Here is a 12170-nt window from a genome sequence, read left to right on the forward strand (position 1 = left end):
CTGCATCTTGGGAGGGATAAGGGGGAAGCCAGGACCCAAGATATTCTTGCTGTGCCTGAGTACACTTATCTCTGAAGCCCTTCCTCCTTTTGTGGGTCTCAATTTGCAAGAATTCCCCTAAAATGTAAGGTCGCTGCTGCATAGAGAATTGCTTTGGGAGCATTTTCCAACTTTGGAGGGAAATCATTCTGTGAATGCAGGCTGGAGCATACATTTTGCAGTTCACATGACTTGTTCTATTATATATTTGATTTTATATTTATTGGTTTTCATGAATAAAGGTAAAGGTTTTGATGAGGTGACACATGTAGGAATCTTGTACCTGGAGCTGGCTGCAAGAGAGTCTGTGTTTGTACCTCTCTGCCTATATATTATGTGCATATACAAAAACACACATGCCCACGTACAATATTTAATAAGGAGCCCAATGGTCCCCAACAAAAACATTAACACTCAATACAAAATGAAGCCAACAGATGTAGCTTCAGCAACAGTTCACTAACTTACAGCAAATTTTTTTCTTAAGCTTAACAGAGCAGGGAATTTTGCATATCATCTCTAACTCCTCAAGGGCCGTAACACTTAAGGCCTTAAGCAAGAGGGGACCAGTGCTTTGATAAAGCATAGCCCAAGTTTCTTCATTTCCAAAAGCTATTCTGAGACTCGCAAAGCCATTCCCAGAGCAGAGGTGCTATTCAAAAGCATTTGAAAAATCCTTGCACAAATAGAAAAACCAAAGACTGTTGACACGTTTTTCCATTTTATCATGCATGCTGCTGAAGATAAAAGAATAATGTGGTGGTGTGACCTGTTGTTTCCGTAAGCAACATCCACACTACAAAGAGGAAGAGAAGCACATGGCCTTTATGTGACCTGCGATAAAGCACACTGGACGTCTGGCGCCGCAAACGGTGGACAGTGGAACATGATGACACCAGTTCCTTCTTTCCCTGGGGCAGGTAAAAATATTCCACAAGCTCAGCATCACATAGCATCACAAGACGCATGCAAGGCTGCCACTGCTTTCTTCACACAGATGTGAAAACTGAGGCTCAGTCTAAGCTGGGCAAGTTGGTCAGGGTGATATAACTGAAGCGGCAGGGATGGGCTGGGTATGCAGCCCTCTGACACTTGATTCAGCGCTCAAGGAGTTTCTCCAGGTAGCACACATCACCATATCTCACCTGAACTTTTTCGTCCAGAGGACAGAATTCTTCAGACTTTGCTGACTCATGTTCTGTACATCAGAGCACATTTTCTAAAAGAAGATCTCAACGTATTGTGTGCGACTCATGAGAAAATTTATGAGGTGGTAGGGAAAAGCATGGGCTTTGCAGTCAGAGAGACAGAAATTCCAAAGGCTTTTAAGGTTGCCATGGAAACTAAATGAGATAACGTATGCCAAGGTCTAGCACAGCGTACTGTGGGCACGCAACAAGTCTGGTGGCCAACAAGTGGTGCCTTCACTCAGCTGGGGAAAGTAGGGCACAGAGTAACCGCTCAGTGGTTTTAGACTTGTTTCAAGAGAAGGACTGGCAGGGGTGGGGGAGGGGGATGCAAAATTCAACGCTCCATTGGTAATGGCTTTTTCTTAGCGATTGTTGTTGTTTAGTTGCTAAGTCATGTCCAACTGTCTTGCAACCCCATGGACTATAGCCTGCTGGGTTTCTCAGTCCACGGGATTTTCCAGGCACGAATACTGGAGTGGGTTGCCATTTCCTTCTCCAGGGGGTCTTCCCGACCTAGAGATCAAACCTGAGTCTTGCATTGGCAGGTGGATGATAAATGGGACTAATTTACCACATCATGTCTCAGTTTAGTTTTCTCTCCTAGGCAAGAGGACACTGGATGTTTGAAAGGACAAGTTAGAAATTATCGTGTTTGGAGGACATTTTCTCAGAAGTTAACTCAACATGGAGAGTTCGTATATACCAGGCCACCACTCCATCACAGAAGCGAGCAAAATACGTGGCCTCAACAACAAGAGTGAGCTGAAGCCACCAGCCTGTCTCCATTGACTATATGTCTCAGGAAACATGCGAAGAGAGGCAGCAAAAATATCAAAAATATCCTTTCTATCCTAATGAAAAGTAAAGAATTTTAACAGCTTATATATCTTAAACAGCTTGGCTTTATATGTGAAACTGGCCTAAATCACTCATAGGCAATATTCTTCATTCTTCAGTGGTTTTTCATATCTGAATATAAACCTACTTTTAGTAAGGTTTTTCTTGAGATTCTTCTGATTCTTCATTAGCATTTTAACTCTTGACTCATAGGTGATAAAACAGCAGGTCAGAAAAATTAATTATTGGCCAAACTTTGGCAGCTAGTTGGGATGAACAAACGTAATTCTTTAGGACATAATTTTATTCCAACATTTAGGGTGAATCTGTATTTCTGAGTTGTTCTGATCATAATATCTGATCAATAAAAGAAGAAATTACTTACAGTGGTAGAATTCGCTGCAAAGGGGTAGTTGGCATTCCCATTCACTCATTCTTTTCCTGTATACCTGGTGTGTGACAGGAATTGTTACAAGTGCTGAGGATTCAAAGATGGTTAAGACACTGCTCTTGGTCTCAAAGACCTTTATAGTCCGTTAGGGTAGAGAAATTCACAAGTACATAATTACAAAGCAATGTGATAAATCTTATAAGGAAGATGGGAGCATTGCTTATTGGTAAGGAGAGGTAGATTCTGAAAAGCAAGAGCTGGGAGATCATTACATTCTTCTGTTTGTTCCTGAATCTTTGAAACTTATTTAAGGGAGTTTTCAGAGGAGGGGAGTGGATTGGCTTGGGAGGTACTGTCACCTAAAAGATGTTGCTGTTTTTCTCAGTCACTCTATTCTTGCTTTGTGCCATGAATTTTATAGTTGGGACTAGGTTTTCTGACCTAGAAAATACTATGTTTCTTGAAGCCTGACCTATTCTCTCCATGAGTGGTGGGGAATGGTCTATATAGGGAGAGATTGGGGTGCTGTAATATAACAGGAATATAAAGGAAATTTAGTGATATCCTAATTTGTTGCCACACAAATAGAGACAAATTTGCACACAGGAATATCTTAGATATTTCCTAAGTTCCTAGATGGCTAAGGATGATTCTTAATTTACATTTTGCTTATGATGGCAACCTTTCCATGGACACTGATCACTGAGTAGAAACCTTCAATCAGTTGCATATTTTGGACAGAGAGCCAAATATTTTTCTAAGTTGGGTTCATGTCCTTGAGTCTAAAAGGGAGTCTATGTGAAATGTGTCTTCTAAAAGAAAAATACATCAAGAATGGATGCCCAGCAAAAATACACTGAAAGCAGAATCATGTATGTTTTATTCACTGCTCTATCTTCACTAACCAGTACTGCTTTCCTGGGACAAGACAGACGTTCAATAAGTATCTGTTGAATTAATTAGTGAAGAGTGCTATAATGACAGCTTATTTATGTTTGAGGAGGGAATAGAGGGATAGTCACTTTGAAACTGGAAAAAGTTCATATATTCAGCAATTTCTCAAGCATAAATCAGGAATACTATCTTGCTTTCTAGTATCATAATGAAGTTATAATGGACTGTCCTATGAAAATGAAAAAATTCACTCGATAGAACTATTGCATACTGAAATCTTTTGCCAGTGTTCTTCCTAGCAGACTTACTGGCATTTATTTCCCTCTACTTTCTGTTTATGCTGCAGTGTGATTTGCCTCTAACTGGCTGTCAGACCAACCTCAGTGAAATTTAAGAAATATACTGCTTCACAATTTGTCAGTCACTATTCTTTGAAACTGTACAGAACATGAATAAAAGAGATCAGCAATTTGGCTTGAGATTCTCTGTGGAAAGGGAATTCTGTTCAACTTGCAGGACTCTCTAAGCTTCACTGAGAGATTTCTCTAGAATAGGGATGAGGCAGGAGCCCAGGGAAACTCTGGCCTCTGGGGGCAGCTGAGAGGCTTTTGTTTTCTTACACGTCGTCAGTAAAGAACAGAAACCACTCACTCAAGCCTGTAGGCATAAAAAATCATCTCTCAAGTTCAAAATCTATAAGTAGGGTCATTTGTATATAGAAAATGATGGAGAAACTGGGACAAGATAGGCATTTTGTTGAACCTAGAACCATTCTAGAAGAAAAACAACCTTTTCTTCAAGTATGAAATGGACAATTTTGGAAAATGAGGTGAGCGGACAGAAAGTGCAGTCTCAATTTAAGATATGAGAATTAGCCATTTCTGGGTAATATAACACAATAGTTACTCAGTTGTGTCTGACTCTTGCTAACCCATGGACTGTAGCTCACCAGACTCCTCTGTCCTGGATGAGGTAACAATTCCAGGCAACAATACTGGAGTGGGTGGCCATTCCCTTCTCCAGGGGATCTTCTCAACCTAGGGATCAAACCTGGGTCTCCCACAATGCAGGCAGATTTTTAGTCTAGCCACCAGGGAAGCCCCTTTCGGTAATAGGAACCAAATAAAATCAGTAACAAAAACCCAACAATAGAATAAAAGATAAGTAAGTTGTTTTAATTTTCCCTTCACAGGGATTATACTTCAGCTTGTTTTACTAACTAAGAGGATCAAATTTATTTTTCAAAACCACAGAAAGCAATTCACAAACCTAGCGCAGCTGTCATTCAGCACCAATCCAGTCTGAGCATTGTTAATTCACTTTGAGTTCCTCCAGAATGGTGGTTAAGCGTTTAAAAGGAAGCACTAACACTTCAATAGGATTTTCCCCCATCTCTTTTTGGGGATACAGATTTGTTCTTCTTATTAGTTAATCACTGCTGAAACTAACCTCTGTGAGTCAGCAGTAAGAAAATCAGTTAGCATCTCCTCATGCTTTACTTTGATGGAAAGATGCTGAAGTCTGCAGTAAGAATGAGGTTATAGCAACAAGGGGAACAAGGCTTTTCTGGAACTTGTGAATTTAATCCCCACGTGACTATGAATTTAATTAACATATATTGTACCGCCAGCTGTAACCTCTGAACTTTAAATCTCATAGCCTTTAAAGCTTCCTTCTCTCCTAGTCCCTCATCCTTGAAACTTTTTTGTAATGTTATTTCACCACCTTCTCCCCATCCTCCAAATGTTATTAGTTTTTGAGCTGGCTACTTAAATCATGTAATTCAGTTCATATGAAAATGTTGCTTTTTAAGTACTTATGATCTCACAGACTCTATAAAAAGCTTCTCTCTCCCCTTTTCTAAGAGGTAGGAGAAGAAAGAAGAATGAGGATATAGCAGCTAATAAATTGCTTTAAATCAGACAGAAGACACGATCAAAAGGGGGTTTAGAAATAAAATTTTAAAAACAGTTAGTTGGGTTGAAAGAAGAATTATAAAAAGTTTAGGCAGGTTGAAAAAAACAGTCTGTGCCAGACAGCAATAAATCTGATTGAGGAGGGGAGATCCCCCAAAGCAGTGATGACTCAGATTAGGCCTTTGAGAAAAAAGTCAAGGTTTCTTAAGTCTGACCAGAAAGGCCTCAGAAAGATGATGTCAAAGAAATTATTGAGGGGGAAAAAAGAGAGAGAAACACTGAGGAGCAGAGGAGCGGTGGATATAATTAATCTCACATTGAGAGAGGCAGTCAGGTCAGTTACTGAAGCAGTATTAGGCAGTAACCTCTGAGACCACCAGGTAAACTGGCTCAGACTCACCCACCTAGACTTTTCACCACTGATTTCATTAACTTCATTAATATGGTAAGGATATTGGAAAACATTCATTCAATTCTGTCATTCAGTAGATGAAGAAATTGAGTTCCACGTGGAACTCAGTTCCACCATTCAATAGTGGTTGAATGATTCATTTAAAGAAATTCATGTTGATGTATGGCAAAACCAATACAATATTATAAAGTAAAAAAAAAATAATAATAATAAATTTTAAAAAAAAATCTACCAAAAAAAAAAAAAGAAAAGAAAAAGCAGTTGCTTCGGATCTAAATCCAGATCTCCTGGCTCCTGATCAGCAAGCATCCTTGCCATCATGCTCTGCCATCAAACTGAAAGGGGAAAGATACTGCAAACAAACAAACAAAAAATCATGTATATTCTGTGCTCTATTTGGCCAACATGAAAAATGTAGATGATGCAAGAGGTCGCAGAGTGTATAGCTTAGACTCTGAAATCACACAGACTGCATTTAAACCCTGGCTCTGCTCTGTAATGTTAGGCAAGTTATTTAGCCTTTCTTTGCCTCAGTTTCCTCTTCTGTAAAATGGAAACAATAATGGTACCCTGATTACAGGACTGTTACGAGGATTCAGTGAGCTAGCACAGGTAAAAGCTTTTAGAATTAGAGGTTCACTCTTCTCCCCCACAGACCTATTCTGATTAGTCACTGCTTTGGGTATTTCTGTTCTCAGATTTATGGCTTATTAAATGTTACTAATATCATATATGAACTGACTACGGTTTGCATCATTTATTTAGACATTAGAAACTGCTTGGATTTTATATTGGGTGAAGTGCTTTGAGATCCTTGTGAAGAAAATTATGTAGAAACAAGTAGCTATTATCATTACAGCAATGAAAGTAATTCTGAAGAGTTCAAAGTGCAGACAGCATTCTCTGGAAATTTCTCTGAAGCCTCTTTCCTTTTGTAAGATTACTTTTAAAAAACTTTCTCCACTCACCATGTTCTGTTTCCTCAGTGCTCTGTTCTATCTCCTCCCTTCTACTTAATAACTTGGAAGGCCCTCTGCACTCAGTTTAATAACCATCAGTCTGACCTTCTAAAGCATCAAACGTCACTATCTGCAATTTCGCCCCAGGGAGTCAACTTGGAAATCAACATGTTATCCTAAGGATGTCTCTCCTGCCAGTGTTTTGGTGAAGAACAGATGAGAATAGTCCCTTGACACTTCTGAGCAAGAATTGAAATAGCAACAAGATCTATATCTGCAACTGCCATTTATTTTTCCACATGAAGCCAGGGACTATTTCAGTTTCAGCAGTTACATTAGAATTTGGAATTGTGAAGCTCTGCTGTGAGAGTAGCAACCACAAGATTAAAAACAAAATGGGTATAGCTCAGACCTCAAGCAAGCCCTGGAGTGACAGTAATCAGCAAAATTCAGCTAGGATGCTAGGATGGTAGGGAAAGAAATATGATATACTGCCCACTTTACCTCAGTTTTTCAAACTTTTATCATAGCATCTTTTATTCCTTCCTTTCTTTTTTCTCCAGTTTTGGCCACTGGGAACTGGTTGTATGTGTCATGCTGCCTGAAACATGAATAGAAAGCCTGGCCTCTTTCCCCATCTATCCAGTTAGTGTATTTGACAATGCAGAATACTCATAGAGAGTCCACAAGAGTGTTCCACATGATTATTATTCAAGTGTACCTTCTGGATACCTCTCATCCCCAGATTTCTGACCCGATTCTCGACCTTCTTGGTAGACACTCATCTTGAATAATTTGTTCCAGTCAATAATTAAAATTTGAAACTTACAATTAACTTCTGGGTAGGACTTAGAAGCCCATGTGTATACTGCAGGATGATCTTTCTTAAAATTTATTATTTTTTGAGATATCTGGCTTCTTTTATTTTTTTTATTGGAGGAAAACTGCTTTACAGTATTATGTTGGCTTCTGCTGTACAACAGTGCAAATCGGCCATCATTACACATATTTCCCCTCCCCTCCTCCCATCCCACCACTCTAGGCCATCCCAGAGCACCAGGCAGGCTCCCTGCGTGACACAGCCACTTCCGGGCTATCCATTTTACACATGGTAGTGTATATATGCCAATGCTCCTCTCTCCATTTGTCCCACTCTCTGCTTCTCCTACAAGTCCATTCTCTATATCTGAGTCTCCGTTCCCTCCATGCAGGGTGATCTTAACAGATGACTAAATGAGGACTGGTTATTATTTTTTTAATTTATCATCCTTTATGATAACACTTTGCCACTGTCTATTTATGAGAGAATGCAAATTTAATTCCATTCGGTCAACAGCAATTCCAAAATGCTAAAAAAAGACATGGCTACTTTGTACATCAGCTTCTGCTCAGAAATCATCTTCAAAGGATAAAGCACTAATTCCTCAGTGTAGCATTCAAGGCCTTTCATAGACGGCTCTAACTCACTGTTCTAGCATATTCCCCTTTACAAGCCTCCCACTCCACCCAAATAGATGGGCATTTTTAGGGTCTGCTGAGCATAACTTGAGTTTGTTTAACTTGTAGTTCTACCTGTGCTGTAACTTTTACTTGGCAGACTTCCCCCCACCTCTCTCCAACCTCCAAAAGCCAGCTTAGGTTCTGTTTCTTCTCTCAGACCATTCTAGTCCACTGAAATATTGCCCTAAGAATTTTCATTCCTTACTTTTGGTCACATTGACTTAGCAAATAATTATATACTCCCTCATGATTTTCCTTCTACTGTTTTATTGTATTTTCTTTCTGGTATTATTTACAAATGTTTGTTGTTTATTGTTTTCATTAAGAATACTAGATGTTAAACTTATTGAGGTCAAAAACCATATAAGCATGAGATTTTATATCTTCAGTGGGGTTCATTTATGTATCTGGTGCTCACTGATTGATCAATATCTTTCAATCAGGTTTGTCTCTGCTGACAAGGGATGACATTGCAGAAATGTATCTAGCACTGAGGCTGAAAAAACCAATTTTCTTCCCTTTATAGAGCTGTAAATCAGTTCCATGACGTGAGAAAAAGTTTATTCATAGTGCATCATATAAAAAGCAGATTCATCTATTTTTAATCCTTCATATCTTCTTTCCCAACTTCTCTCTCAAATTATCTCTCATTTCTCCTAATCACTGACACCTACATGATCTGCTGAAGGCTGCCTGCTACAAGAAGAGGTGCTACTGGCAGACACCTCAGTCTTCTGGTTGATGGTCAAGACTTAAGACTTTAGAAGTGTCTTTATATAATCTAATTCAGGGGCAGTTGGTACTGTGTTTGTGCATGTGTGGTCATGCATGTTTAACAAAGTGAAAATAAGACAGTGAATTCTTGGCAGATTTTACCATGGAGCGGTTAATAAGATTGCAAACTGTTTCACGTTCTGAATGCCAAGGTGGTAAAGCAGAAAATTCCAGCGAGCAAACAGGCAGGTACCATCAGAAGGTCTGTGTTGATGTTTCCTGGCAAGTCTTTACATCCATCTGCTTCTGCCTCTTCTCACTGTGTTGCCCTGGATTTTTTAAATTTAAAACTTAAGATAGGAAATATCTTGATTTTTTTCCCCTGAAGCTTATCCATAATGTAAATGCTAAAATTCATGTTTCAATTACATTTCTGTTTAACTTCTCAGTAAGCCATTAGCTCCATAATTGTGCACATCAACACTTCCTCCCAGATCTGTGCCCTTTGCCAGCTTCACTGCAGTCCTCTACCTCTGCCCCACCATCCCAGTCTTCCACTAGCAAACAAACCCAGCAGTAATTACTAATGACCAAGCACGTAATTCCGGAAGCGTTGAGCTTTTTCATTTGTCGCAACTACGCAGAGAGCTGTCTGGACATGCAGCATGGAGTCAAAGCATTTTTAAAGACTCCTAGCCATCTTGTCTCCCCTCCTTCCATCACTAAAACACAGTTGTTTATTTCATCTGTAGACTGCAGAGTTATAAAATTCATCTATGTAGTTACATACACTTAAATAATAATTTTACATTTGTATCCAACAACAGTTGAATATATACTTACATGGAACCGCATAGTTATCCATAAAAAACTGTAAAACAGTAGTAAATAAATAGCCAGGAATGAAAAGTACTTTCTCTATATGGATAGGGCATTTGAGCACCTCCAGCATATAAATGACTGGACTTAATGACTAACTAGCCCCAATATAAGATCTTATTTTAAGACTTTTCAAGGGATCATGCTAACGTTTATTTAATGTGTGGTATCTACATTCTTACACATGATGCTGTTACTCTTATTTAACAACTACTCAGTGAGCATAGTTTTGTTCCTGGTCATTTTATATTGATTTTTGTCCATACCAATGGCTGGAAATATCCCTGTAACAATTTTTGTTCACTCAGAGGCTCAAAATGTCAGAATAGAAAATAATCAAAGTACTTATCACTGCCTCAGCAAAATCCCGCAGTGCTGGAAAGGAAATCACAGATCTTTAGGTCAGAGTCCAGTTTCAGTCTAACACCATGGTCCTTCCATCTGCATCACATTGAAGGACACAGTTGGATTCTCCTGAGGAAAACCAGTCTTAATATTGTCAAAATCAGAAAATTATCCTGAGATAACCAATGTCCATAGGAAACACTTCCTCTCATTCTGAAACCACGGCCAAAGAGGTTAAATCTATACCCTGCAAGACCCATAATATGTCTTAGAGATGTATTTTTATGGGTATGTGCTTCTGTTCATGCCTAATCACAAAGATAAAGGAGAGGAAGAGGGATTCACTATTGAAGTTGATTTTGCTTAGTTCAACTACCCCCATATTTTTTATCAAATAGATACATGTCAAAAGATATAACACTCCTATAAACAGATCATGTTGCATATACCCTATCCATGACCACCTAGGATCTGTAGACAGATCTATTTTGTGTCAATAAATAAATAAATAAAACCCCTGATTGCCTACTGGAAGATAAGTACAGATCTTAAAAAATGTGTTTGTTTTCTACCTTAAAAAGGCGGGGGTAAGGAGAGGGAGAGGGTAACACAGAAAATTTCCATAAGTAGACTTTTTTCTGAAGCTATGCAGGAGCTAAGGATGGGAACTGGTTAATTGCCTGCAGAGGGGTCCGGTAGGAAGGATTTATTTTTTCCTTTTAACCTACTATGCCTGCTCTATTAGGGATATCCGAGAGATCGGAGTCTCAGAGAAGCAGTTTGGCCTGAAACCTCTAGCCCTGGCCAGGCGTCTCTGCCGCAGGTAAATGCAGCGCTGTGGCAGGACCGCTATCCGCGGTGCTGAAAGGTCGCGGGCGCCAACGCAGTCCCCTGGTGTTGCTGTCCAGGGTGCTGAGAGCGGGCCGCCGCAGTCCCGGAGGCGAGCCCGAGCCCCCGCCCCCGCCCCCGCCAGTCTTCCGCAGAGCCCTCCCACCCAGCACTACCCGCCCGCCTTCCGCCAGCCTGCTGTTGACGTGGAGCAGGCGGCATAAATCAAGTCTGTGGGGCATGGAGGCTGCTGTGGCGGCTGCAGCTCAGCTTGCCCGGGGCGGGAACTCCCCTTTCTTTCGCCTCCCAGCGCCCACACCCTGCCTTCTACCTAATTCTTCCCTGGATAATACCTCCCTAACGACAGCAGTCATGATAATAAGGTCAGAACGACAGGGTTGGTTTGTTTTGATCTACAGAAGGGGAAAAAAAAAAAAAAAAACAACAAAAACAGCAGCCTAAACATCTCTGAAAACTGCATCGCAAAATGGAAGAGACAGAGGGTCCCACTACTGTTTCAAAAGAGTAAGTTATTCCGTACGTATTCTTGCGCTTCCACCCCATCGCTCCATCTGCACTATCCCCTTTCACCCCTTCCCCAAGCAGCTCACCTCGAAAATACTTTATAAAGCCCTAGGCGGGAGTCTAGCCGGACGCGTACACACGGAATACCGCACCCTGGGTGCACAAATTCTTGTATTTACCCAAGCTCACTTGGTCTGCCCAGCTGTGGTCCCTTATGGGTATGCAGCCAGCCAGTGCCAGAACCACGACCTGGGGAGGGGGTCTCCTTACCTTGGCTTCTCCAGAGGGTGGTGTTCGCCCGGCCCCTGCAGGTTCCAAGTGTGGAGGAGCCGCGGAGCAGGGAGGGAAGGAAAGACAGCACCTGACCTCCCCGAGGTTTTGTCTTCAATGCAACGTGAGCTCTGCCCTCATCAAAGATGGCCGTCCCTTTTGACGTCAGCAGCTTTTAATAGCCATCTCCTGGAGGGGCGGGGAGGAAGTGTGTTGAGGGGAGGGCGGGGGGAGGACGCGGGCGGGGGTGGGAGGGGAGGAGCCGCGAGGTACTGAGCGCTTGACTCAGCTCCCAGCTCGCTTTACTGCAAAGCTTTGTATTTTAGTTTTTTATAAACACCCGAACGGGACTATTCTTATGATTCCACTTTAACACCCAGGCACAGGCAAATTCATTTATCTTGCGACTGGTCTTCTGATATTGTTTTGTTTGTATAGGTGTGTGTCCGTATGTATATGTGTCATATACCT

The 12170-nt window shown here is 40.9% G+C and overlaps 1 protein-coding gene and 1 long non-coding RNA gene across 3 annotated transcripts in view; one reads left to right on the plus strand and one right to left on the minus strand.

Moving 5' to 3' along the window:
• SNAP25 (synaptosome associated protein 25) overlaps nt 1-11845 on the minus strand; it is an 83675-nt gene extending 71830 nt beyond the window's left edge. The window contains exon 1 of one of the 2 annotated variants that reach the window (XM_027560311.1): nt 11700-11845. The gene's annotated coding sequence lies outside the window, so the exon portion shown is untranslated. The remainder of the gene's footprint in view (nt 1-11699) is intronic. The other variant, XM_027560310.1, reaches the window with a different exon arrangement.
• The window catches only part of LOC113903727, a 148515-nt gene continuing 147453 nt past the window's right edge, over nt 11109-12170 (plus strand). Inside the window, exon 1 of the long non-coding RNA XR_003514277.1 lies at nt 11109-11429. This is a non-coding gene — a long non-coding RNA (uncharacterized LOC113903727). The remainder of the gene's footprint in view (nt 11430-12170) is intronic.

The sequence above is a fragment of the Bos indicus x Bos taurus genome, chromosome 13 (genome assembly GCF_003369695.1).
Source record: "Bos indicus x Bos taurus breed Angus x Brahman F1 hybrid chromosome 13, Bos_hybrid_MaternalHap_v2.0, whole genome shotgun sequence".
Lineage (NCBI taxonomy): Eukaryota > Metazoa > Chordata > Mammalia > Artiodactyla > Bovidae > Bos > Bos indicus x Bos taurus.